Source organism: Cryptotermes secundus, unplaced genomic scaffold (assembly GCF_002891405.2).
Source record: "Cryptotermes secundus unplaced genomic scaffold, Csec_1.0 scaffold236, whole genome shotgun sequence".
Classification (NCBI taxonomy): Eukaryota; Metazoa; Arthropoda; class Insecta; order Blattodea; family Kalotermitidae; genus Cryptotermes; species Cryptotermes secundus.
The window spans coordinates 407,359-413,358 of record NW_019738958.1 but is presented as its reverse complement, the minus strand read 5'-3'; positions in this window follow the sequence as shown (position 1 = coordinate 413,358).

Genomic DNA, 6,000 nt, shown 5'->3' with positions numbered 1-6,000 from the left:
AGACGTCCTGTTGATACCACTGTCTATTCATGTGAAGACCCTTGCACGACAGAACCTTCTCAAATCCTGAAGAAATGGTCCTATCACCGCGTCCCTGTAGCGTTCTTGGGTGACGGTAACAGCATTGCCTTCCTCATCCTCAATGAAATAGGGGCCTAATATACCGTGTGCTGAGACGGCACCCCATATCGTCACACATGTACTATGTAGCGGTTTCTGGAGGATAACCTCTGGCCGCTCAAAACCAAGGAAGCGAGTTGTCTGGCGACCACTTCCGTATGAGAGGAGATAATACTCAACTATGAATAATTTTTTCTCCTTCGAGAGACCCATTTCCAACAACAACTGCACAACACATCTTCCCTTTTACTACTGGGAACACGTGCGGCTGGAGCTATGCCCCATCGAAAAACGCACATGCTCGTTCGAGATATGCGAGTTTCAGTACTGCATTTTTGGCGCATACTGTACTTACGTCTCCACTGTGAACAAAATTATCAACGAAAAGAATTGTGGCAGAGAAAGAGAAGTAAAGAAGGAACACATAAAGTAAGGCAGAAGAAAGAAATTAAAAGGAAAGGCGCACAATGAAATGTTTCGAAGATGCAGAGAGCCATATACAGGAGTTTAAAATAAAGAGACAGAAGCAAAAAGGAAATTACATAAATATGGGTATCTGTGAAAAGTTACCAGGGTTTCTAGAGGACCGTACTGCCATAGAGTAAGAAAGTATTTGCCTTCAGAGACGAAGAGATTTTTAAAACCTACTTTTATCTCTTCAAAATAAGGAACTAGGGTAACAATATCAGTCAATTTATACACCATTCGTAAATAATGGAACCTTGTCGTATATATATATCGACAATTAATGAATCATATACCTAAAGAAATAAGACTCATTTGACGTCCGCAATTGCTGTGGAGGGATCAGTCTCTTCAGTCGCGTGATGGGACAAATCTAAAGACCGAAACCTTGACGTCGATTGCGATGTATGAGAGTGAAAGTAACTTGAAACCAGAACTTCATTAGGTAATTTACTCACGGTGGCTACAAACCAGACCACATTACTACGTTCTGCAATATTAATAGCAGCGGCTCACTCATGAGGAAAAGTTTCTGCTTGTGTCTACGAGGTACTCGATTCGAATCTCGTCTGGGACAAATACTATCATGAACGTAGTTCTTCATGTTTTTCCTCAGTCCTTATATTTCCGCTTTCCGCTTAGTAACACCCCATGAAGACTTATAGGGAGCATATCGGTCATGGTGGAAAGTAGAGAATTAGCCAGAAACAATTCGGCCTCAGTTACTGACAAGAATGACTTTCAGATGGAGGCTGGACAAGACGCTGAGTGCTCAGAATTATGCTGAAATAGTTTACACAATCCGAACACTGGATTCCCCTTCACGTACAACAAGTAAATTTGTAAGATTATTTCGTTTCACCTTTATATATATATATATATATATATATACTTACTTACTTACTCATGGAGCTGAGCCCTTCTGGAGGAGCCGCCAATTCTGCAGCTACTCAAGAATTTCCCAGCATTTTATGGAACCCGAAGGTTCATTACCGTGTTCAGAAGAGCCCTCCACTGGTCCCTATCCTGAGCCCGATCTATCCAATCCATACCATCCCATCCTATCTCTCTAAGATCCATTCTAATATTGTCCACCCACCTACGCCNAAGAAATTTTGTGAGCAGTGAGAACATTGTCACTTGTTAGTGACTATACTAAGAGCTTGGATTTATAATTGATTTATTGGACTACTACAGCTCAGAACTACAAGGAATTATAATATTCTCGCTAATCTACGTACTTAACAAATCACTATAGCTTAGGTTACGTTTTCTGTTTTCTACGTCTTTACTGGTCGTTGCCTGACAGCGGACCACAGCAATATACTCTTCTGCTCACGTCGTTTGTAGCCTTCTACCATTTCAAGACACGAAGCTACTACAAATTTTTAGAGTCAGGGTTACTTTAAACTGGCTGTTTACTCTAATCATTCCGTTTTGACCCCGAGCCTCTTGAGACTCATAGCGAGAAATATTTTTGCAACTGAATACGTACAGACACATTTAACGCCCTCTCTTACGAGAGAATGGGTTTATCTACTGTGAATAAGTCTGGCCTTTATCAGGTGCGCGTGTAGTTTAATACTGAAAATTTTTCCATTTGCGACATACTTGTATACTCTTATGTAAGTCTTCTGCCCGACCAGTTTTTGCAAGAGATCACGCTTGTCTTATTTACCTCATGTTACAACGGCAGTCTAATCATTTGAATGGTAGCAAGCTTGACCCCCCAAGGCCGCGCCATAGTTGAAGCGGTTAGTCGCTGGCTTCCCACCGCGGCGGCCCTGGTTCGATCACGGGTCTTGTCAAGTGGGATTTGTGGTGGACAAGTGGCACTGGGGCAGGTTTTCTCCGAGTACTTCGGGTTCCCCTGCTAATCATCAGTCCACCAATTGCTTCACAATCACCCTCACCTATTATCTGGGGCTGGTACAATAGGCCAGAAGTGGCCGCAGTACAAAGGGACTTAGTCCTACCCCACTAGCAATTAAAAAGCTTAACCCCTGTAAATTTATACCCCATATATTTTCCGTGTCTGCCTTCTCTATTTACTTTGTTGCGAATATGTACATTCTAATGATTCTGTATGGCATCCTCGTGTAGTCGGCAGAGTGTTTTTGTATAAATTACTTACGTAGAGAAGTCTGAAAGACTTGTGCAAATCGCGGATCAATGTCGACCTTCAAAATTTTCCAGTGGAGTGGAGAATCTTATTTTGCAGTCGCTGTAACTTCGACATGTGGATGTCTGCCGCAGATATTCAGACGGAATAAGCATAAGTCATTATCCACCTAATCAGTTCTTTAAGGTGGGTTTTCTTTTTAAATTCTTTTTAAATTTAGTGGGGGGTGGAGTCCTACTGGGTCCACTCGGCACGGCGGCCACTGACTGGCCTATTGTAGCCTGCCCGGGGTGATTATGATGATGGAGAATTTTATCGAATTAAAATCGGCAGGGGAAACCGAAATAATCGGAGAAAACCCGCCCCAGCGCCACTTTGTCCACCACAAATCCCACTTGACCAGACCCGGGATCCAACCGAGGCCGCCCTCGGTAGGATACCAGCAGCTGACCGCTTGATTTATGGGGCGGCCTTAAGGTGGGTTAATTTGAGCCTAAACGTTCACTTCTGAATAGAGGATACGCTCTAAGGAATATTCATAAGGTCTTGGTTTCGATTATTTTTTTATGAATTTGCCTATTTTTATTAAAGTTGATCCCTAGATATTTTACTTGAGTTACAGAAGGAAATTTTCCGTCCATTCAAGGCAATATAAGCCTCAGTCAGCTTCAGTCGGCCTCCGTCTTTGAGAGAAATATACGTATGGTTGTGTTATCCGAACTGATTTTATTTTCTAGCGCTCACACCACGACTTCAGTGAATTGAGGTAGCGCTTCAGCTTTCTGAAAACATCTAGATAAAACATGAGTTAATCACGGCGTCAGATTACAAAACGTGGAGACAGGAAGGAATCTTGAGGAACACTTGCTTTTATTTCTCCGGGTGCAGATATTTCGCCTTAGACCGAAATTCTGAATTTTTCCACGGAAGAAATTGTTAATAATCTTAATTATATTAGTGTGAAAATATAATTTATGTAACTTGTACAACAAACCAGGGCATCATTAGTACAAAATATTTTATCGGTATTCAAGAAGACCCCAGCCACGGCCACAGCATTCTTACAATTTAAAGTCACGTGGTTCATAAGCTTCATACCTTGAAGTGTTGTGTTGTGATGCGCACGGAAATCAAATTTACCCGGATTAAGCAGATCTCCCTCTTGGATTTGTCTATGGACTATTTTTAAAACGATTTTCTCGAAAAGTTTATCCGCATTGGACATAAGGCTTATTAGACATAAAGTCTGAAGAAATTTAGATTTCATACGGGATTTCGGTAGGTTTGTGACTTTCGTTTCTTTCCAACATTTGGGAAAGTCTGATAGTGACTAAATATATGGGTCATATATACCAATGGTCTTCTTGGTAGGTGCCTGAGGCATTCGTTTGGAATACTATCAGTTCCAAATCCCTTTCGATGTAAAAAAATTCAAGGTCTAAGTCATATTACGAACGAAGTTGAAGCGGCCAGTCCGGTCCCTGTGTTAAGCCACTTCTGCGGCCAAGGCCAGATACTCATATCTGTTACTACCAGACAGCTACGGTTTTGTCGATGGGTGGCTTCTTCTCTGATGGAAGGACTGATCTGTCATTTATGGTGGTCATAGTCAGCAGTATGTACCTGTCATCTATATGCAGGCATTTTGCTTCATGTGCTTCTTTATAGTTTTTGTAATGACCACTATTGGTGCTCCTTCTCATCTCGTCCCTGGCGTGTCCGCAGGCTCGGTAGTTAGAAGGATGAAGTTCCTCTTCGTCCACGAACTCACAGATGCAGCATATCGATATTGATACTTCGGTGCTTTTCGCTGGTCTCCGTTATACAAACATGGATCGGACAGCACGGTCTCCAGTCTATTGTTTCCTGCTTATTTGTTACTTAACAATAGCTCACTTTTCCTGACGCGGGTTGTGCTTACAGTGCCATTGCCTAACAATTTATGACGTCTCATATTCAGCTATTCGGTCATGTCACGTTGCTCCATATTTAAGGCTGCTGGTCCCGAGTAGCCTACAACCGTATCGTCATATCAACACCACGCTGGGGGGTCGACATTTTTTTCCCTTTTTTTAAGAAGATTTCGTTCCTCATGCCACAATGCATTTGTCTATTCTTTCGTACACTTTTATTTTTTCACTTTTCCTTTATTTTACTTTTTTATATTAATTTCCCTCTAAATATTTCCTTCTTCCTAACTCCCTTCTTAATATTCTTCCTTTTCCATCTTCATATCTTCCTTTCTTCATCTCTCAATCTTTCTTTTAATTAATCGATTTCCCTTCCTCCATTTTTTCTTATCTCCTACTGTTTATTTTCCTTCCTTACTCCCTATTCTGTTGCGTAAATTTCTTCCAAAGAGTGTCGAATAGTAAGATCTAAAAGCTTGTGACCATGGTATATTACTACAAGTTTTATGTTTTTGGACATTATCCATCGCCTTCTCTATTTTCTAAAACACTGTCCTGTTTCTTTTTGAAAACATAATGTTTCGGTGACTGGATTCTGTCCACGTTCTCAGACAAAACCTAGCTGAGGACGTGGACAGAATCCAGTCTCTGAAACGTTGTGTTTTCAGAAGGAAACAGGAAGGTTTTTAGAAAACAGAGAAGATGATGGATAATGTCCAAAAACATAATACTTGTAGCGTTGAATAGCATCTACATGTATAATGTACATGATTTCTGACCTTCAAGATTCCGTGAAAATGACAAAGATGTTCGCAAATAAAGCTATTAGAAAGAGGAAGGACGTTGGAATTGACAGTGTCCATTTATAACCATAAGGTTTACACTGTCTTCTCTTGGTTTATAACAGAGATTTAAGGTGGGTGGTTACCGGCGTTTCGAAGGAACACTGCCTCATTATTTACGTTATTTAAATACTTTCGGAGGGGCACGCTGCAGGCATACTACTGTCTTCTTAAGGATTCCTAAAGATCTTTCGAAGGAACACTGTACTACAGGCGATAGACTCTTCCGAAATATTTGTACTACACGATGCCATAAACCAGATAATTCCAATATGAATCTTCACCGTCTTCGTAACCTCAAATATAGTAAGAGACCCGTAGTTGTAGACTCAGTACCCTTGTTAAAATAATTCTGTGTGTTAATAGAGTCTAGGACAAAGACATTATCTCCAGAAACCATGTAGGTGTAATACAATTAAATAGCCCATTGATAGCGCTGGATCGTGAAAAAATTTTCTCCAGTTCTGAACTTCACGATGTTCTTCTCTACAATCTGTTTCATATTAGCTTCACATCCACATTAATATAAGATTACTAAGAG